We start from the raw sequence: 23,693 nt of genomic DNA on the forward strand, positions 1-23,693 counted from the left end.
TAGGACCTTACTGACAAGATTAATCATAATCAGAATGATAGAAAATGTTAAAACAAAACTACCTTATTTTGGTGATGTTTGTATGTAGAGAGTTTCAAAATAAAAGCCATTCATTAGGCACAACAAGACAATCGCAAGACAATCAATTTAACCACACTAGCAGTGGGGAGGTTTTTCTGTATTTTCTGTCTGCATCTACCACTGAGGAAATTTGGTCCGGGCTTTCATGGTCCCCACAGGATATGTCTAAGGTTTATTTAGTTCAGTTTGAAAAAAGCAGGCCATATGAAAACACAAATTGCTGGCCAGTCAGAAGCCTAAAAACAAGCCATTACTGGTAGGCTTCCTGCAACTAGAGGTCTTATCTAGTGGTGCTTTTGATAGAATTAAAAGCACCGTCTGGAATGGTTGCGATCGGCTCCGACGACCCTGTGATTTAAAAAGAAGAATGGCATGAAGTGCTATTCTAAAAAGTAAAAATACTGCAAGCGCGTTTGACCACCTGCTGTTGAGTGCAGAGCAGTCTGCAGAAGAAAGAAAAGCTTTATCTTCGATTGTCAGGGACTGACACAAACGTCACGGCGAGAGACGTTTGTGTTTTTTATTTTTTCACTTTGTGTTCTTTCAGTGAGTCATAAGCAGTCCTATAGCACCTAAGAGAAAACATAACAAAAGATCAGTCCTCGCTGCTGATTTTCAACAACCATGACTCAGCATTCCTGAGCAGAGGATCTGCTCACATGGTGCACCAACGCACTCCCTGAAGATGACCTTAGCGACAGTACCGAGTCTAAACTCCATTGTTCTCCATTCAGCATTGAGTAGCTAACTGTAGTTAAACTGTAGCTCTGAAAAACACATGAGCAGCACAGACGGCTTTTACGTCATTTAGGGCCAAGTCGAGCCAAATAAAGGCTGCAGGAAGCAGCAACGTGGGAGGCTTGATTCACTAAAAACGCTCAAGCCTGTAACACAAGGGCTGCAGGGTACTCATGCAGCTTGTGTGCTCCTCTATGACACATCTCTTAATGATGGCCATTATGCATTTACCCTGTATACTGTAGATTCTCTCTTTTGTATACTGCAGCCTTTCTGAACACATACATTCGAAGGAAATAACTGAAGAGTTTACAAAGTAGAAACCTTTGTCAGTCACGTCGTTATCAGTGTTATCTTAATTGCCACTTCACAGACTTTAACTCGTGCTCATGTAGACATCCAAGCTGTAATTAAGACGTGGAAACTAAAATATATCTGACTTGGTGCTTAATAATACAGAGGTGAGGAGGTGAAAACAAACAAGGACGCATCACATCAGCCAAAATCTGCCGTGCGTGGAAATTAACCCAAAATTAATGGATACATCAACCTTATCACCAGAATGCATGTTGCCATGGTACATTTGTACTTAAACACCCAGTTTAGTTGCCACAAACACAGCTTGAGCTTGCCATTTGGGTGGCATGGTGGAAAAAGTGGTAATATTGTCGCCTCACAGCTAGAAGGTCCCGGTTCGAATCCCATCCCATTTCACAAAAAGCATGGCGTGTGCATGTAGTGTGTGCATGTAATGTGTAATGAATAAAGTACAGTTTCTTCTTCTTCTTCTTCTTGAACAATAGTCTGCTGTTTGATACTCGGCCCGCCGAGCCGTCATGGCGCCTTGCCTCCTGATGAGAGAAAGTTAGCTCATGTACATGTGACCGTTACGTATTCTAGAAACGTTGATATGATACGTATGAAATGTACAAACTTTACATATCCGTGGTTTGCAGGAATCTGCCAACATTTTGTTTTGGCGCCAGGGCTGCAGATAGTGTTACATTCCCAAAGCACAGACGCTTTAACCCTCACACGGCCAACTCTGTAATCACACAATCATTCTGAGATTGTAAACGGTTTGAAACTAAAGCCATCATTGTGGGCTGTGGGGACCATAATGTTGAGTCTTTGTTGAAACATGTCTTTTTCACTTTGTTTCAGAGAGATGTTTTGGTTATAAACTCCTCTGATGAGACTTTAGTTGGATCATCACGTCTTTCTGAAGTCAAAAAATGGCCAGCTGTTTGGTCGTTTTGATAATTTGACAATCTTACCTCCACATTAAAACTTGACCTCTGTGAAAATCCACCACACACTGCAGTGAATCAGATAGCCGAATGCGTTTCTCCCTGAGACACACTGCTCTTCAGTAAACAGAAAATACATTTTCAAGTGCGTTTCTTATTCTTCAGATTGTGGACAAAGCTTTTCCATTACCGCCTCACTGTCACAATTCTGTTGACGTCTCATTTCCCGTTGCTCTGGTTTCATTTTTATGTTGATTTGTTCATGAAAATCGCTCTAGTTTCCAAAGCTGCAGAGGTTTTATTTCACCCTGCTGTGCAATGTCACTGATAATTCAAAGCTGCTTCAAAGTGAAACATGCTGCAAGTTTGAGCTGTTTACCAAAACTCTGCCGGCATGCTTTTTAAACCATAAATAACCAACAAACGTCCCTGTTCGGTTCTCTAATCACCACCATAAATAAGCATTTCAGAGACACCAGACTGGCTGCAACTCCCTCACCAAACAGAACATCTATATTGGAAAATTCTCAAAACCCTGGACAGCAGTTCATGTTAATTAACAATATAATTAATTATCTTTTGCCTTCAGTGTGTTTAGCAATCCAGCAACACACACACTGGAGCAAACTAAACTCCAAGAAAGGCTGAAGACAACAGTTTGTCCTCGAGACTATTCCTGGAAGCATCTACAGGAACAATGTTCAATGATTGTGATTAGACCAAAGCGACCTCATAAGTTCATGTGTACATGAACGTTTACGTGTCTAATAATTATATCACAATGACTTTGAAGAGAGAAAGCAGAACTTACTGAGACATCGGACTTGGCCGATGCTTTTTTCCCCCTTAGAAAGATCATCTTACTGTGAGGGATGGAAGTAAATGTGACAGCATTGATGTTGATATGACCGACTCGGAAACAGCCAAATACAATCAATTATTGATTTATTATTGGGTAATTGTGACACCATTTCAGTGTGGTTTTAGTATTTTTACTTCGGTAAAGGATCTGAATGCTTCCACCTCTTACACTAATCCACCACTGCCAAAAGATGAATTCTCAGCTGAAGTATCGCTCCTGCTCTTTCTCCTTCATCAAAGGCTTCTTTATACCATCTAAGGAGGCTGAGTTGTTCGGGGTTTTAATTGAGTGGTTATAGATTCAGCTCACTCTCTCTTGGTTGAAACACTTCCTTTTGTGCAGTGCATCAAGCACATTGCGACAAAAAAGAGCCCCTTTAAATGAATTCACAGAAAGCAACACAATGGATGAACCAGTTATGGTGATTGTCTAACAGCCGAATATATACAATCAGTTTTGCTCCTTTCAAGCTTATAGTGAGCTGTCTGGAGTGCTCTTTAACGTCAGCCATTTGTCTTTTCTCCCAGTGCTAACAGTGCTTCAGAAGGACGTTGATTTATTAGATTAGATTCCTCTGAAATGTGTATTTACAAACTTTTGACTTTTTTATGTCTTGGCCTCGGCCCCCGTAGATCCATTTAAAACAACAGTGTGCATTAAAATTCGGGGCCACAATCTGAGGAAGGTCCTTTCACTCGCACAGCATCACTGTGCACAAAGCGAGGTTCAGAAGACCTGGTTTTTCAGGTTTGGTGAGGAATAAAATTACTGTTCTGCATGGAGCCCTGAATTTGAACACAGACTATATAATTGAAATCTGTATCTGACCTCTCAAACGCTCTTGTGGTTGAATGAGAGCAATTCCCTGCTGTCCAGTTTGGAAAGGAAAGCCTTGCAGGAGAGTGAAGCTTCATGAAGTCACAAGTGGATGAACAGCCATGTCCACATACGTTTGACTATTATACAAAGTAGTAACTTTATGACCAAAACACTGCATTTTCAATAAACAGCATTCATCACTTCCTTTCATATAATTTTATTTTCTGATGTAACTGTTTACAGGTTGTGCTGTTAGATGAAGAGCTGCAGGCTGCACACCTCCAACTTCTCAGTAAAGTAACGAACTCCTTTCAGCGTCACTGTGCGCTGCTGTCTGCACACTCATGGATGCAGCTTAAAATTTTATGACAGCTGCTCACAGAATGATGGAAGAAGGCCAATTACTGCCTGACGTCTTCATTAATATGATGATAGTTTGTTTTGCTGCGCCCAGATTTATGTGGCCTACAGGTGTCCCCAAATCAACCAGGACTGAAATCTGCTAGACAGCCACTTTACACCTGAATTAGTCCATTTTTTGGCCGCTTTGGAGTAGATGTACCCACATTATATATCAATTTTCACTGCAGCTCTGGGTATGAATAATGTTTAGAGCAGTGAGGTTGTTTTTTTCCCCTCTGTGCAGTGCAATGTATGGAGGTGGGTGGTCACTGTCCTCTGATTTAGATCATGACACTGACATCTGTTGACCCACACCCTCCTAACAGACAATCACTCATCAGCATCGTCACTCTCCCTGCGTCTCGTGTCCACACTTGTCGTCCGGACGTCCCGTGTTCTGACAGACAAATAGCACCTTTCCTGTTTCTGTGGGCTTCATTTCAGCTGAGATATCTCACCTGTTGTCACAGCGGTGCTCCTTCTCACTTAACTTGGCAGCAACTCTTGAGGCAAGCTGGAAGAAAATGTTGATCTTTAAGATACGTCAGAACCTTTGAAAGTCTGTCTGTTAGGAGACTTTTAAGATCTCATAAACTTCTTCATCTGCCTCTCCACACGATAAATAATCTCACCTGGTTGAACATGTGGCACCCACAGGAAATTAATCTTCAGCTTAGAAAATGTAACAACAACAACAATAATGAGAAATGGTCTGGAGAAAAGCCAGGAGAGGCGTGTGGGCTGCTATTTACCTTCCTGTTTAAAGCCTCGCCACTCGACAGTAAACTGGAGGTGTAATAGAGTATAAGAATTCATTGTAATGTCACTCTGACACAGCCATTTTTTTCTGCTGGTGCCTGCTGGTAAATTGAGTAGTATTTATGCCAAATGGGTTTCGAGGCTCATTTTGTGAACTGGTCAGTACAGATCCCCCATCACTGAGGGAGACACACACAATCGGTCAAGTTCAAGCTCTCCTGGCGTCTGACTTTCACTATCTTGATGATACATTTTAAGACCTCCTGAGGAATGAAAGATGCCTGTTCAAAGAAACCGCTTCAGGACTTCAGGACTCACGTGTATTCCTCAATGTCGCCTATATAAAATGAAAGCAATTACCTGAAATCACTGCCATTTCTTGGCTTGTCCAATCCTCGTGGCTCATCATCTCAAGAAGACTTGAAGACATCAGTCATTCTATGACAGCATTTTCAGTGTTTGTTGAGCACATCTTCATACAGGCAGCTTCATACTGACTAAAACCAAGCAAACTGAGGCTTTGTGCTCTGCAGTTTTCATGTCAGTGTTCAGTCCCAGTATAAAAAACATTGTGTCAGTTTGTCCTGGCATGTCGTGGTACTGATGCGTTGGCTACTCTGACGACATAAATACACACCTTGTTAACAGAAGATCAGTTGCACAGAAGACAATTTCCCACGCCTATCACTCTCAGTTTTTCTTGAATAATGCATCTTTTGGTGCTTCCACGGCACAGAAAGGATGCATAATAATTAGCAAGAACAGCAGAGACGTCTTCAGCTTTCTTGTTTGCTCACTCGATTTAAATAGCAGCCTTCATGTTAGCTTAAAACAAATATCTGAATCAGTGTTTTACAAAAACTTAAAAAGTCAAATGAGCAAACCAGCAGTCTGCAGCAGCGTCCATAATCCCTGCTCCTCCTTGTCAGCAGATAATGAGCCACATCTGCGGTCTTACAAGTCGGGGCTATGCTGACTGCGTCATCGAGCAGGGATCTCGAAACAGCCAAGGACCCAGCAGGAACCCAGCGGGTTATGGATCTGTTATGGATCTGTACGGGCCCTATCAGAGACTGTACCTCAATGACTGAATAGCTTGTAACTTAAAATGACCAACACTGACTTTCACGCAGGACATGAGCAGTGGTCAACCGGGTGAAAGTCCTGTATTTGTTTGATTCAGCCATCCACTCCACTTCCCTCCATATGTGGACCTTCTTGCTCTTTATACTACGGCACCCGACTCTCTCCTTTGCTCCCATCATAATTACTACGGCCACTAGAGGCCAAAGCTGAATAATAAATGTAAATTTGGGTCATGATCACCTACTTGCTTGAAAGACATTTCCAACTGTTTTTATGTGCATTTTAAAATCGTGCATAACGTAACTGGAGGCGAAATCCTGGAAAAACGTGTTTGTGCTTGGCTGAGGTGGAAAAGATGGTGTTATATCGATACGAAGCAAAATTTGACAAAGTCCAATGGACACAGACTTTCTAAATATGTGTACAGATGAAAACATCCGTCTGTGCGGATCAATAATTGATTGATCCTGAAATAAACATGACCGCCATAATTCCATCAGATTTCTACATTGTTTTCCTTTGTTTGATGTTTGACTGGCGCTCATTTAATTACACTGTGGTGCTTCCTCTTATTCTTCTACAATAGTTTATTGCCCTCAGGCAGGAGAATTAGCGCCATCAGCTGTTCATAAACTAAACTAATATTTGCTTACCAGTAAAGGATAGATATGCACATTAGATTATTTTTTTTCCTGCAGATTTCAGTTAAATTTTCTCTACATTCAGATGGAAACCTCAACTTGAGACGCTGACAGATTGCAGTGACTCCAGCTGGGAACAAACCACAGCTATCATCATTACACTCCAACCGGCTGTTGTCTTTTTTGCCTTGCATCAGGTTATACTGAGCCAAAGCCTTTCTCACAGTGGGATTCTGTAGAGCTGCATGTGTCACTAGGGTCACTAATCTTTAGACCCGTTTCTGCCAACATGACGAGTGTGACAGCGCTGTGGTTGAGCTCATTTAAAAGGCACAGGCTTAAATGGGATGCTGGGGAGTTTCTCCACCAGTGGAGCTCTGCAGCACATGATAGGAGTCCAATTGTGAATCAGAACAAAAAGGCTTCCCGGTGCATTCAAGGCAGAAGCGGTCGCAGGCAGCGCTGACCCAAGAAAGGTGTGATGCAATTATCAGTGGCGTGATCTCATGAGAGCCCACAAGCTGTTGCTCCTGAAGAGGGAGACAGAGAGTCACTTGGGTTGCAAAGCAGCAAATCACTGTCAGACAGAAGCTGAAAAAAAAAAAAAAAAGATGTCTGGCAGAGACGGCTAATGATGTGTGGCAGTTTTTCTTGGCAACGGTGCTCACTCTGTGGAAGAAAACTGTTGTGCATGTGCATGTTTGTGAAGACAGAAAAATTGTCTTTGTCAAACTGCAGCTTAAACACCAGTGTGACTGTTGACACCGCTGCTTCTGCTCCGGCCAGACAAACCACATCAGATCATTTGCGGGACCCCCTGAGACGAGGTTAGTGATGTGTAATGGAGCAACTGGACTCAACTGACAGATTTCTCAGCTCGGAGAATTGTAGCATGTTGTATAAACTGGCTGGCTGGACAAATTTGGGTGTTAAATGTTTTCCTTGTCGTGTGGAGATGGAAATTGCCTTGTGGTCTTTGCCTTGATGGTTCTGCGATAAATATAAAATAACAAAAATTTAAAGGAAAGTTGTATAATTCTGGGTGGCCTGGTCTGGCCTGGAGAAATACAGCAAATAAAGCTGATGAAAAGAAGCCTCAGCCCAAATTGTTTGAGGCCATTTCCAGCCTGCGAGCCCCCCGAGCCGTTGTCACACTTAAAGTCGTGAAAATGAAAGGTGCAGCTGCTGAAATCCAAACCTGCAGTTGTTGCTCTTTTTTCTTTCATTCTTTCTCTCTGTCTTTTTTCCCTTCTTCTCAAATAGCAACATGAAGAATGACGACAGCGGCTTAACACACCAAACTGTCAGCTGAGGGTTGGAGGGGAAAATAATTGTCGGCAGTGGAAAGAGGGGAAAGGCAGAGACGGTCAGACACAAAGAGGTCTTTCTCCTCGCAAGCAGAGCTGCCTCACGTCACAACACAAGCAGGAAACCACACCAACACCACCACCTTGCCCCTGGGACTCAGCATGTGTGTGTGTGTGTGTGTGTGTGTGTGTGTGTGTGTGTGTGTGTGTGTGTGTGTGTGTGTGTGAGAGGTGGAGGAATGGGTGGGGAAGGAGGGACAAGGGGAAAAGAAAGGGGTCTGGGACATTTAATGAAACCCAATATCCTGCCTCTGGTCTAAAAATAAATGGAGCAATGAGCACATAAACAGAACGTAGTATGAGTGTGTGTGTGTGTGTGTGTGTGTGTGTGTGTGTGTGTGTGTGTGTGTTTGACGTATAGACTAAGTGGAGCAGAGTAGAGGTGTGAGAGAGCTGTATTCATTTCCCAGGTTTATTTGAGCTGAAAATGAATATTGTATCCCCCCGCTGCCTCTGCTGCCCCACTATACCACTATAGCACGCACACACACACACACACACACACACACACACACACACACACACACACACACAAACACCGTCAATGAGGTGAGGTAAGATCAAGTGGTGCACAACTGCACGTATAGGGATAATGTCACTTTGATTACAGAAGCTATACAGGCCATCGACTCTCTGCTGTATAGGCAATTAAATGGTCGACTGGGCGCGAGCAATTAAATGGTGAACTGAAACTTTAGAGCTGCATATTTTTCCTCTGTGTTACTCTAAGAGTGTGTGTGAGCGTGTGTGTGTGACGGCTGATAATTCTAATTACTCGCAGGCAAGCACCTCTCCGTAATGTTTTTCACCGCTTGAAGTTTCATGCGCCAAAAAAAAGGTGTCAAATGACAAGTAGGTAAAATAAAATCCTCACAGTGGCTTAATGCAACAGTTAGAGTACATGCAGAGAACATAACAGTGGTAATACTGATGCAGGACCTTCAATAAGGAGACTGGGGGTCGTGTCCTGTTTGAAACCAGAAGTCAGACTTGCATTCATTTCCTACTTTCAAGCTTTCAGGATACAGTGTGCTCACACACATACATGCGGGCACAGAGCACAGCTAGGGGCATAAATCACACTCATATAACAAAAGAGAGCAGAGCACCTCGTCAGTTACAACACTCAGAGAGAGCCGGTAACCTCCACCTCCACTAACTCCTATCAAGCACTTGACCACATGCACTAAGATGAACGTGTGTGCGTGTGTGTGTGTGTGTGTGTAGGAGAGCATGTAAAGTCACCTGGAGCAGGTATTATTAGTGATGGTGCCAAGAGACATTTAAAATGCAGCCAGTCTGTCTAGTACAAACACGCCTGTCTGGGCACAGATCAGACGTGTGTGTGTGTGTGTGTGTGTGTGTGTGTGTGTGTGTGTGTGCACTTGTATTACATTGTGGGGATGTATTTTTGTTATACAGTCACATTGTGAGGACTCGCATTCCTTATGGGGACAAAATGCAAGTCCCCATAATGTAAGTCATTAAAGTTTGGGGTGAAGACTGCGGTTCAGGTCAGGGTAAGCTTAGGTTTAGGTTAAAGTTAAGGTTAAGGTTAAGGTAAGGGTTTGGCAAGTCGTGGTTATGGTTACAGTTCGGGTGAGTCTTCAGGAAATGAATGCAAGTCTGATGAAAACATGACTACATGGGTGTGTGAGATTACACATCGTGGAAGCCTGACAGAGTCCAGGTATTACACACCTTCTGGGGTCACTCCAGCTTTATTAGAAATGCACACAGTGTCCAGTCCAGACACCGTCAGTATTTTTAGCAACAACAACAGAGAGCACACCCATGAAATTTACGGAATACATAATTCGATATTCAGCCGGCAGGAGTGCTCGTTTATTAGAAGTGGTGGAATTTATCACTTGGCACTGCCGTCCACCTTTTCCTCCACGTTTTCCTGCACAACATACCGGTGCAAGTGTTAAAATGTGCCCAGCTGGCGAAACACAAAGCGAGGAAAGATAAAATGATTCAGGTGTCACACCTTCCTGGAATCATCGCCCTCACCTGGACTTCCTGTCACTTTCACTACAGCATACGAACGGCACACACACGGCGGTGTAATAGCGTGCTTCAGTAATTGCGCCCCTGTTTGCCTCTGCTGGCCGTGTTTGCTAATTTCTTAAGCTGCAGGAATGCTCAATTGTGAGCCTACATGTCTAAATTTGTTGAATTTTTCCATCTGCTGCTTAATCCGTCTGTGTGGTCTTGATAATTACTTCGCTTGTTTAGTTGCCATCCACTGGATACACCGACTGGTTTCATTTTTCATCACACAATGTACCGAACATGTTGTACTCTGGCTGCAGCCAGCTCGCAGTGTTGACTTCCAGGTAAAACTGACACTGAGGACACAGATCTGAAGGGCTGCCTTTTTCTTTTTTATGGGCACAGATGATTCAGGAAGGGACGGGGTTGAGCATGAGCATCAAGTGTCTGAGGCACCGGCGACTTTTTTCTATTACGATCTAATCAATTCAAGTGGGAAATTTTATGACAATAATTACAATATTAATATAATAATTAGATGTTTATAGATGATTCCCTTAATAAATGATTACCGAGGGGAAAAACTGTTGTAATTCTCATATTTTAATTTATTCCAGTAATTAAGATGTGTCCCTGTTTGAACTTTTTATGCAGCATTAGTTTACATAATTTCCCTGGCATGGTTTTAATAATGTTAATTATGTTAATTTATGTATCATTAGTATTTTAAATTAACATGAGTAGAGCAAATATTAGGACTTAATCTAATAAAATTAAAAATTGTATGTAGTATTATTGTATTATATGTGTGTATCAATACATCAGTGATAAACGATCATGTGCTCTTGAATCGAGGCGGAAAAAAGGAGAAGAAAAGATAATTTATTCAACATGCAAAAGGTGGCAAACTATGTTAAAATGTGCTGATGATGATCAGTGTGACAGAAAAACATCTTTATTTTTCTTCACTGTGCTTGAATTTTGAATTAATTTGTTTGGAATTGACATTTTTATTTACTGAAAGGCTGTTTTAACAGATGGGTCCTGTCTGTTAATTTACCGGACAGTCTCAGGAAGTTAAAAGCTGCACTTACTGTGACCGCTAACCGCCTCAAAACGCAGTGTGTGAAGGCGCCCGCCAGGCACTGAGCTAATTCAATATTTTCAGGGTGACATTCAGTTGGAGTCCAGTTGTTATCAAAGTGTGTCATGAGGTTTGAACTTGATTTAACGACGCCACATTCGTTTGATTTGTACACTGGAACGCAGTGTTAGAAACGACCCAGAGGTCTCAGATAATCTGACTTTTCAGGGATGAGTATTGATTTCACGCTCAGTCCAGACGTTGTATGACAGATGGTGTTTCTGTGTAGCTGCCAGTGTTTGGAGAGACAGTTTTTCTTTTTCAGAGCCATGGATCTCGATATCTCGAGCATAAATACAGCACAAACAGTCACACACCCTGGAGACCAAATGAAATTTTGAAACCATAACAGCACGAATGTCAGATCAGTAAAGTTCAGTCAGGTCACCCAAATGATGGCAAATGTTTAAAGATTTTTACCAAATATTATATTATTAAATTAATTTGTTACTAATTTACTACTACAATTTTTTCCACTCAGCAGAAAAACTGAGGCGATTGTTCCTTAAAGCAAACTGCTGTTGATTTTTTTAAATGTCACTGTTCAGTGCTTTTAGCAGCACAATCAAAAAGCCTTTAATGGCGGCTCAGCAGCGGATATCAGACAGTCTCGGCGAGTTAAAGAGAATCTCTCCGAGCGGACAGATAAGCGCGGCTGAAGTGAGATGACTTTGGGCAAAGTCGCCCTTTAAGCAGCTCCTGCCGTGTTCTAACCTGAAGAAAATCAGAAAATGCAGCCAGAGAGCAGCAGCCATGCTTAACACAACCCACACATCAACATGAGTGGAACAAGCTTTTGTGTGTGTGTGTGTGTGTGTGTGTGTGTGTGCGTGTGAGTTTGGTAAAAGTGCACTTCTGTTTTTCCTCTGCAGTTCACATGGAGTCACTCAGGCGTCATGCCACAGTAAGCGCCCTGGAATGACTTTTCCTCTTCGGAGATTTTCCATTCGAAAGAAATCATTAACTGAAACACAATATACGATATTTGACATTTACTGTAATATTTGGGTTTATTGTCACACGAACCAACAAATCCTGCAGCGGGATGCAGTCGAATAAAAGCACTTTGAAGATCAGGCACGAATCATTTTAATTGACGAAAGCTGATACGGGGCGAGGATGGAAAAGTACAGAATATATACTGGACAGCGTGTAAGAGGAGTTGACACGACAAACAAAAGCTTCACATTCAGCTGATTGCGACAGAGCGCTGAAGTATGTGTGCGAGAGTGTTAACAGCCAGTCAGCTTATAAACACTCAATCTTTATTGTTCTGAAGGGCCCGCCAAAACATAAACAAAAAGCCAGCGCCGTGACATAACCTTATCACTACGGAATATGGGAATATTTCAACTTTTCCACACTATAAAAACATGGACGAAGTGCAGAGTGATGGAAAGAAATTGAGGAAATCTGTCAAGCTACAAATGATAAAAAAAGATCTTAACTACCAGTTTATGATGATATGACTGAACTGTTTTGTTCATCGCAAATGGAACTGGGAGTTGTCCCAACAGCAAAGAAAACCATATGTCATTGCTGTCATTTTTAATAAAACCACTTCACTAATTCCATAAATAAAAGCCCACAATTACACCTCACTCTTGACTTAATTCCTGCGCGTTTACGCTGAAAACTTTTTTTCTCATTCCAATGCCCATTAGCCTTCCATGGGCCTGTTCAGTCAGGACCACAAGCGCTGTCATTATCTGTATAAGTGGCTGTAGCTGCCATTATTTCGGGTGCCAAAAAGGCGTATGAAGCACACTCGAAAACTCTATTAAAGGAGCTTCAATCATAGTCATCTCAGTTTCCAGATTGGGCGAATAGCGCGAAAACTCTCGTGCAGCGAGCAGCTACATGCAAACCGAATGACGAGGCAGCTGGAAGGGATGGTTTAATGTGAGCAGCGGCTGGAGGGCAGACGGTATGCTCGCCCTCGCCCCGTTGTGCTTATAACAAGCCGTGATTTATCTCCGTCTACGCCTTTAATTGTTCTCCGCTTTTCTCTTCTCTCCTCTTTGCTTTCCTGTTGTTACATGATCTTTTTTCTTTTATTATTTCATTCCTGCTCCTTCAAGATTTTAAGTCCTCTTTTTAGGCAACCCGACGCCTGGTCAGGGCCCCTTGCTGTCGTTTTTTAAGGCACTGGATACCCCTTTAGTGTCATTTGTCAAGGTGCAGAATAGTCCAATAGACCTCTACAGGCAGCCTGTCCCCTGTTTGTCATATGAGTCTGCATTGGGGGGATGGTTGGGGGTTGGATGGGACAAACTCATCCAGGAGACTGGGGTTCATGTCCTGCGCGAAACCAAAAGTGACGGTTTGACAGCAATTATTTTAAGCAAAAACATGATCATTTCCTAAATGTAGTCGCACTGTTAACCATGTGCTTATTATTGTCTTCTTTGTTATTTTGAAAGTGTAACCAGGCGTTGAAAAATGATGCTAAAGGGTACCCAGTGCCTGACAAAGTGAAACCAAGCAGCCCTGACCGAGCGTCCATATGTGATGAGCTGGGAGTGAATGTGTTGTTTTGAGGCTGAATGTTTGGTTCCACCTGACAACGTCTGTAATGCACATTGGATTATGTCCAATGTTGTTGCAGAAACAATTTGAAATAACGCTTCAGTTCCAACAATCACACAGGCAGTTAACCATCTGAGTTTTTTAGCCGTTGCCTGACTCACCAGGTTCATGTGGCCATTTTCAAAATCCCTGCTATGTGAAACAACAACCGCTGAGCGAGCAACCGACACGCCGAAAATGGCAATTCGCCTTCACCCTAACCTGGCACAAAAGTAAACAAGCTAACAGCTGTTAGCACACCTTTTCTTTTGCAAGGTCATTTCAATGCCAGGGCGGACCCCACATACCGCACAGTCACACAGACCACTGCAGCCACCACAGCTGAATTCAGCAACAATGGCAGAGGAAAGCCAGACCACAACTGTGAGGTATTTTGGATTTTCGTACTGCTATTATTCTGTCATTATATAAAAATTTTGAGGTATGTTATTGAAATTATGGAGCTATTTCTGAGGGGGAGATGTTCATAATATGACAGAAGCAGCATGGGCATTAACACGAACAAAAACTCCGTCAATCAGCAAGTTTTAGGCACCCACTTTGATTGAAGCAAGGATGATAATTATAACGTTATGCCTCCACAGCAACAGGAATACCAGGAGGACGAGCTCCAACGCGCGTTACATTCGCAGTGAAGCAATATGACAAAAATGTATAATTGCACATTTATCGTGCGTTCAATAACCAGAAAGTACAAACTGCATACAGCTGCATACAAACTGCAAGCAGCACATGTTCGTCAGTAATAGGTGTGTCTGAATACAGCCACTGTTTTCACAAATGTTTCCAAAAATGATTTGATCCTCTTTAGAAAAATGTGCACAACAGCTTCTGTATCATCTCGATTTTAAAATTCACAATCTCCTTCTCCCGCTAATTTCCTCCTCCTCTGTCCTGCTGCATCTCATCTTCTCCCCGTCTCCTCCTTCCTTGTCCTCATTAGTGACAAAGGGAAGCCATCGGCCCATCGATCACACTAATCTCCTGTGTGACCTCTTGCCAAATGACGCCCCCAGAAAAGCAGGTCTGCTCCATGCTGTTCTTTGTTTGCTCTCTTCCTGTGTTTCTCAGAGCAGCATTGTGGTACTCTCAACAAGTGGCTCATTTAACCGCTGCAGCAACAGCGGCTCAACGTGTTGAAACATACATCCTGCTCTAAATGGAGGCTTGGTCGCAGACAAATACAAATAGAGCATTCGGTGTGCACTCTGGATGTCTAATGGTGTGTATCAGCGTAGCAGCAGAATGTAATTGTTGCCTCAACTTGGAAAAAAAAATAGTTCAATACCTGGCTCAATTTCTCTCCTTCAGGCTAGAATTTATTTAGAACAGATGAGCACTCTTCAACCATGATGATCGCTCTCATATCATCAAAAATATTTACAGTTCTTGTGGCAATAGCTGGGCTGGAATAACTTTCAGCCTGCAAATCCATTTCATAATGCGAGTAGCAGGGCTAAGCTCAAGAGGAAGAGAGTACGGGCAATTGAACAGCAGGACAGTGCTGATGAGAGCAGGTGAAAACCAGGAGAGGAGATGCAAAGAGAGGGGGAAGAGGAGGTGGAGGAGAGGTTGAAACAGGAGGGAGAGGCAGGAGACGGAGAAAAGCGAAGCGAGCCAAAGTGTTAATTTCCCTCAAAAGACAAACAGTACGAGTCAGTGGTTCTGATGTTTCTTTCAGTAAGCTGAGCGGGAATGCAGTGGATGGTAAACAAACCTGCGGCGGATTAAACCCTTTTTTTAGTTTAGAAAGTAAAGTGAGTCACTGCTATGCTAACAGATCCATATGATCACCGTTTAAGTGGAGAAAAAGCATGGTGCACATCTGAAAATGAAGCTGAGATGTGCTAATTTTGCTGCAGGTGCCTACAGCTGATCATGGCTGCCTTTCAGTTTTGCATAAAGTGTTGTGACCTTTTGGTTATGCATCAAAAATGCAAATGAATCTGGGAATAATTTGCGACTGTCTCCCTTAAATACCACGCTAAAAGAAATAATTTGTACCTTTCGTGACAGAAACCGTAATTTCCTGTATGAATTCACGCGACACTTTTATTTTAAACTCTGGTGAGCGTCTTTGAAAATGGTCTGGGTTCACTTTTTGGATGGAAGGCGAGGCAGATATTCACTGGAGAGGCAAATATCCGTTGGAAAGAGAAATCTCCCCACGGGGGGAGGCTGTGACTCATTCACCTTGAAGAAGAACATTGCTGGTGGCTGAGTCACCGGGTCACACCCTAACACACACCCACCAGTCACTCAACCGGTTCCCTATCTCTCTCACTCTCTCTCTCTCTCTCTCTCTCTCTCTCTCTCTCTCACACACACACACACACACACACACACACACACACACACAAACACACACACACACACACACTGACAAATCCAAGCATAAGCGCATGTTTAAGCCTTGCCACCAATTCATTTAGCTCATTGTTAAGCTTGCAAACACAGCCTATGGAGCATTTTTAAACCATTTACATGATTCAATATTTAATATTTTTCTGCTTCATAAAAATATATAATAGCTTACTGTAAGAGATATAACACTTCTAAAAACAATTATGCATAATCAGTCATTTTATTTCCATAAAGTTAAGTACTTAGAGGTTCGGCACTATTTTTGCTTATTAGGACCTACGTTAGAGTCAAACATGTCCTGAAAGACACAGCACACCAGTGTGTTTTACAGCTAATGGAGGTCTAACAGTTAAGGCTAATTGGGGAAAGGATTTGGACATCTGTTTTACAGACTGTGAATGGAAAACAATAGGCGTCATAAGCTGCTGCAGTTCATTATGATTCACAGAACCTGCTTTCCACCGCAGAGACTCCGCGTGATGAACAACAGAATCTCAAAAACGTGTCCTCAAGGTAAAGCAGAGACGTAGACCCTCATGCATATTGTGTGAGCAGAACTACGGGGGATTTATTAGACCTTGCTTACCCAGACCTATCTGGCAGTTTCGCACTGGAAAACAAAGCACGATTCATGATTCATGAAATTTGGGCAACAAATGTCCCGCCATGACCCTCCACCTGCATGTGGCTCAAAGAACAGCAGACAAAGCCGCAGTGTTTGAGGCCAGGTGGGAATCTGATATATCTACAACTCCAGACTCCAGATTCAGACTTGTACATATTGTATGAGTACATATGTTATATTTCAATATGTTTGTGGTCATATGAAGGTATTATTATTTAGTTATTATCAGTATATTTGTTCATTTTTTGTTTTATTCTTTTTACATTCTTTTTTATTTATCAACCCATTGTATTGTTACTATTATTACTATTATTATTATTACTGGGTGTGTGAGATATTAGAAATATATTCTCAAACTGTTTATCTGTGCTTTCAATGAAGAGGATGTGGAAAAAAATATGACAGCAAGAAATAATGAATTCAGTACAAGAGCAGAGTGGATTCATCTGTAAATGTCACCTTTTAAAGTGGGATGGCAGCGCTGTGAAGTGGCTGCTGTAACTTGTCCACGTTGGCCTGTTGCAATGAAGTGCTGAGAAGCAAATATCAAGTTTTGTCCTTGTGTTTGTGTGTTTTTGCTTCCTCTGTGCGTTTGCGTGTTAAGTGTGTGACCTCCACTGGAGAGAACATTTCTAGAACTAGAACATTTCATGTGCTTCAAGTCGATTTAAATCCTTTTGAGTTAACTTTTTGCATGTTTACAAATGAGTAATACATTTAATCTGCAGTCTTTGTCAAAAATATTTCACGAAATACATTTTGGAAAATGCACTTACTAGCTTTCTTAGCTAGAATTAGATTGGTATCACTCTAATGTACAATAAATATGAAGCAACTGGTTAGCTTAGCATCGCATTAAGACTGGAAACAGGGCTGTTTCCCCCTGTCTCCAGCCTTTATGCGAAGCTAAACGTAGCTTTATATTTACCATCCAGACATCGGAGTGAGTGAAAACACAATCATCAATACTTGTATATCCCAAAATGTCAATTATTTTCCCTTGTAGTTTTTCATTGTTTGGACATGTGGCGTGCACAATGTGAACTGGGCAGTGCTGCTGCTGCTGCTGCTGCTGCTGCTGTTGAATCAGAAAAACTGCTGAAAAGATATCCAGTTGTTCATGACACTGACATTCCACCCAGTGTGTATTTTGAGCATCAAAGCCTGTGGGCTTAGAGGGAGGCTGTAAACTATTTGTAGTTTGCTATTTCATGCTGCTCGTCTGCATTCATATTGTATACAATGGACTGCAATGATGGAAAATTCTTTAAGGCACGAACACATATCAAAAGGCCCAAAGAGAGTTCACAAGCTAATGCACTTCTACTGTTCATTCATATGTTTGTTGTGGTCTGTACATCAAAATACGGCCAAATACACTAACTTACAGAGGAGCGTCGGGTAGGAGGATAATGGGAAACAGTGTATTTCACTACATCTTGGTGAACCAATGGCTGAATAAACTGCTAAATGCTGAGTTTCTGTGTTTCCTGCTGCTAAATCTTGTCACCACAGACATGCACACTTACATTACACATGGTTATTCTGATTATGACAATATTCCGTTTTTTATACGGGTCACGTAAACAGCATATTCTTAATTGTGTCCCATTAAGACATGTAGAATATGCCAGTATTCTTTGGACATGCACACAGCACATTCAGACCACAGTGTGCGACACATGGCCTCTAGCCTGTTTGCCATCAGCTCTGTGTGATGCCTGGCCAAGATTAGCAGTTCACAAGGCTGGGGTGGAGACGCATGCATGAAAGAAAAGCTATTTTCTATTTTGAAGAAGGTGAATGAATGAAAGCGAGTGGCTGTGTTCGCTAATTGGAGAATGCACATGAATGGAAATATTCGTGGCATGCTCATTTTCAGCCATGTAGATAGCTTGGGGAGAATATTGTCCTTTTAAGAGCAAAAACTGGGACATCTCCTGCATGTAAGCGTTGTCACAGCAGGTTATTTCCTTCGATCTGGCTTTTTATAGCCACTTTTCAGGCTTACAGGAGGTAAATGTTTCCCCACTCAAGTGTCACTGTATGTGAAGTGCAATCCACTCACCGTATATCAGACGCAGGAGCGTTTAAGATAAATGGGTGATGCATTCCTTTCAAACGTACACACCTGCTCAAATGCGATGAAAGACGGACTTTATGCGTAACTGGGGATTTAACATTACGCAGTGCTCGATGGAGCCCAGATTGTACAGCCGTGATTGGCATGACTCCATGTACAACTGCCTTTCACATTTATCATGGTCACATAGTTTCCTGCATTACAGGCATCTTGCAGCTTTCATCTCCATACATTAACATCTCAATACGAACCCCTCGACACTGCTCATGATCAATATGGATGGGTTCTCCAGGAGTCCGTGGTTTCTCGCCGCGGGAGCTCTCATCACAGCTCCATTGTAAACCAAAGGAGCCTTCAGAGTCAACAGACTCTCAGGCTTCAGCGTATGAAGAATCACGCTGACCTTGAAAAGCACGCTGATTTTTACTGACTGTCAATGATGACATGAGAAAAAAGGAAAGAATTTGCTCAGAATATCAAAAGATCTCATAGAGTCAAATTCATGTCTGTTGGTATTCAGCCTGAAAACAATTGACCCATCAAAGAAGAAAAGCAGATTTTCTGTGTTTCTCTGTGGAGTGCACTCACTGCGTTATTCCTTTTCAGATGATAATTACACATAGTACACATCTGACAGTAATTATGTTTTGATTTTTATCGTCGCACTCACTTCAAGAACCTCTCAGCTCCAAGGTACGGCTCGGCTTCCTGTCTCTGAGCAGGGGGGTGAAAATATTATGGGAGCATGAATATGAGGAAACTTTACAAGAATGGCAAATATTGGTACATATCGATGTGTTTTGTCAGTGATTTAATGTAGATATTTGATTTCTGAATGCAATACTCTCACAGCGCTGTTTGAAGGAATACTTTTAATTCTTTATCCAGTCAAAATACTGAAGCATCAATATAAATTCTGATTTAAAATGACCATCGTGTCACTATAAAACAAATAAAAATGCTGGTTCTTGGTTCTTTTGCATATTTGCTCTACATAACTTGTTTTTTAAGGAGCCAAATGGTGAATTCTTGTGATTTTATAATATTTTTTTGTCTTTGATTTGATATTTTTGGACAATGGATGTAACAATGCTTAACTTATAATTGGATGAATAAATAAAATAGAATAATTTATCTGGTTATAATAATACCAACTCCAGTTTGTTCATTCTCCAGTTATTAAAAAAAAACATATATCAGTCTTACATATGTTATTTTTGCATTTATGCCGATATCACCTTTCAATTTAATTTAATTTCTCCTTCCTTTCTTTCTAATTCTTTGACCTTTGGATAGTTTCGAGTTGTTACACCGCAGACATGTGGTTGTAGTTCTCTTCTTACGTACTATATGTTGACATTGCATCATTCTGATTTATGATGACATATTGGCACTTTTCCACTTATCTGCATGTGTCTTTTTCTAGTGACATTCATCATTTAACAGATCATAAGGTGTGTGTTTCCTCGAGGTGTTTGATTCACCGATTGACCTAAATTTTGTGGTCATATGCTCAGTCAATTTACTTTATGTATTATAGTATGTATAGTACAGAACTGTCTTGGTGCTTGTTTACCCGGTGAAGGCCACGCAGACCAAAATGTTGTAAATAAAAGCAGCAGCAGGAAATCCTGAGCTTGATAAAGTAATACTTTGATATTTTGTCTTTATATCAGTGAAAACATTTGTGCTCTCCGTCAGAAAACATTGTCTTAAAAAAAAAAAAACTGCAGACACTCCAGAAAGCACATGTGTTTCAGTATCCTCCAGCAATCATCTGACCCTTCTTCCAGTCAACAATCCAGTAGACTTACGACACTTTATCACTTAATGTTTTCCCCTTGAGACGTAAGCTGCTCGCCAGTAAAAACAAGGATTATTCTAATGTTACGTGAATGTGACATCCATTAGCAGGAGTCTGGAGGTCTAACATACTCCACACACAGCCTTTATTAGCTTAATTAAATGACCAAATTGAACACTGAAAGCTGTTTTGCTGCTTTAGCTTACATCACTGCACCACTTTCCTCACGGCCTACGCCATCAAGTCTGTTTAGCTTAAAATCCATATTACGCCAATTTATGACACGACATTTTCAAAACGTGGTGCAGGAGGGGATTGCAGGCCCTGAGCAGAATCAAAACACTGACTCAAGACAGAAAGGTTTCCCTGCAAACATCTACACACACACGCCCACAGACACATGCCACAGAATGAGTGTACGTGCCCGGGTTGCTGAAAGAATGCAGCTCTGAACCAGACTTTTCCACATGGTCGGCTGACTCTTCCAGTAACCGGATGGCACACTTCCCTCTTTTCCACGGAAGGAGAGAAATGAAAGAGGGCATCAAGGGTGTGGACAATTTAAATAGGCGCTTCAAACGCCGCACTGGCAGTGGAAAAATGATTAATTTGCCCCTTGTTCACTTTCGCTGACAGCCCTGGTGAACAAAATGACAGTTGGGGTTAGAAAGTGGGTCAATGCTTCATTAAAACAGAGCTAAACTTGACTCCTTTTGTAAGGTTACATTAGTTTGACATTTTGGGAAATATTATATACAATAGTCTAATAGAGATTAATTGCTTTCTTGGCAAGAAGACTGGTGTATTGTCATGTTTGTTGGCTGAATATGAAGCGGCTAAGGTAAGCTAACGAGTTTAGCATTGTGTTGGCAAAGAATGTAAACAGAGGGAAATGTGACAAAACCCAGCACTTTTAATCAAGTCTTTCATGAGCATATTATATCTTCTTTGTTTAATGTGCACAAAAGTCTAAACACGACGCCATGCTAGCCGTTTCCCCTTGTCTTCAGCCTGTGCTAAATTATGCAAACAGGCTACTGGCTGTAGCTTCATACATCAATGGTATCAATCCTCTCATCTCACTCTCTGTAAGAAAGCAAATAGGTGTATTTCTTAGCATGTTTTTCACTTGCTGCTTGTGTAGCTTACTGCTAAAGAAGCTAACCTGATCCTTACCCATGCAGGGTCTGATAAAAAAAAACAAAACCTGAATGCAACTTGTCCCATCTGGTATGAGCTGATGAGATACAACTGACACCCACAGCCATCATTTCAAATAAGAGGTTGATTGCAAATACGAGTCATGTGGGCTTACACATGGTTTAATTTGAAGCATTTTCTCAGCAGCAACATGCAGCTGGATATCACAATTCGGCATCGGTTTTGGTTGTTTTTTTGGTAATATATGTTAATAAATAGGAAAAATTGGTCATAAAATGACTTACAGTGAATAAATATTCATGTACATCTGACGACTGGCCTCTTTTCTCAAAGCGTCTTTGCTTATAGAAGAAAAACAACACCAAAACAAAGCTAGTCTGTGCAACATAGCAATTTGAGCAGTAACAATATATGTCCCTGTCAGTAGCAATGTTCCCACATCAAACATATGTAGTCGACAGGGCTGCAATGTGGGGTTTGGGTCTGCTGCATCTCTCCCCTGTTGCCTTATAATGAAGGCTGACTAGAACAGAGATTAACTGCAATCTGGTTTACGTTAACCCCCAGCAGCTTCACGAGCTTCAGATAAACATGAAATGTTTTAACATAGGACTATAAGGTGGGTGGTTACATGATTCGCCCAGTTCGTCAAGTCTGCTCCTGAAACATACACCCAATTAGGCAGAATTGAATGGATGGCCATGAAAACTACACCCAATTATAGAAAAATAAATGAACATCTCCAGGACAGAAACCTTATTAGCATGAAATGAATGAAAGTCTGTCCGGGCTGATGCAAGTCGTTGGGAGCAGCAGATATGGAGACTGATCTCTCTGACAGCTAATTTGCTGATGTCACCTAATGTGGCATTGGGGATTATAATGAATATGAAGCAAACAAAGCTTTAAATGCATAATGAGAAGCATTTTGCCACTTGAGACTTGTAAACTCAACTTTTATATTCGCCCTCTACTCCTTAGCTCAACAAGATGTGAAGCACGAGGCCCATAAACGTGGCTGCCAGAACACCACAGTGCACCAGCAACAGGATCAGCAGACCTCCCAAACACTCAGGTGTACCTGAGCCAGCGCGAGTGGCAGTGTGACACAAATACCTGCATGTGTGTTCGCTGTGTTTTTCTAATATATAATGAAAAAATGCAAACAGACAAGCTGGCATTTAGTGAGATTGGTTGCAGGTGTTGTTGGCCCGTTGCTGCTCATTGCCAAAAGGTTAACAGCCAGATCATTCAGGAATAATACAATTTGTTCATTTTACAGTACTGTAGTGTTTCAGAAGTGTGTGGCAGAGTGAGCGCATCTAAAATGTTGTTATAAATGTCAATTATGAAAACTGGATACAGTCGGACAAAATAACTTTCACATTTTTCATTTGTTTCCTGTTATAAGTGTAAGCGATAAAACTGGAGCTTTGTTTACAGCTGGCATATATATACGTGTGTATATGTAAAATAAATAAAGAAATACAAATGTTTTAGATACAAATGACATTGGAGGGGACAATCATAATTATGGTATTTTGCTAATTATTTCATTCGGTTTTTATTTAACAGCATTTAACTTTAAAATATTATATGTTGGTCCAATGCTCGGAGAGGTTGTGGAGGCAAAATTGAACGTGAATGCACCGTGAATATTGCATAGAGTCCCTCAATTCACAGATTTCACTGGAAAATATGAAGGTCAGTCTGTGCCTGTGATGATGACTTTGTTTTCTCTTCCAAATGAGTTTGGCTAATATGGAGGTTTGACTTTCCATTTTCCAGATCCCAGTAATTATTTTACTGAATATTACATAGTTAAATATTTCCAATAGGAAAGGAGGCCAAAAGTACAAAAGAACTTGTAAAAAAGCAGCATTATTGTTTAGTCAAACACGCAAAAATAAGCGCTGTGGT

General features: G+C 41.5%; 1 protein-coding gene across 1 annotated transcript in view; it reads left to right on the forward strand.

Moving 5' to 3' along the window:
- Positions 1-23,693, forward strand: part of LOC139338647 (ATP synthase subunit g, mitochondrial-like) — a 154,196-nt gene that overhangs the window by 85,196 nt on the left and 45,307 nt on the right. The gene's annotated exons all lie outside the window — the stretch shown is intronic.

This window comes from Chaetodon trifascialis, chromosome 11, assembly GCF_039877785.1.
Source record: "Chaetodon trifascialis isolate fChaTrf1 chromosome 11, fChaTrf1.hap1, whole genome shotgun sequence".
NCBI lineage: Eukaryota > Metazoa > Chordata > Actinopteri > Chaetodontiformes > Chaetodontidae > Chaetodon > Chaetodon trifascialis.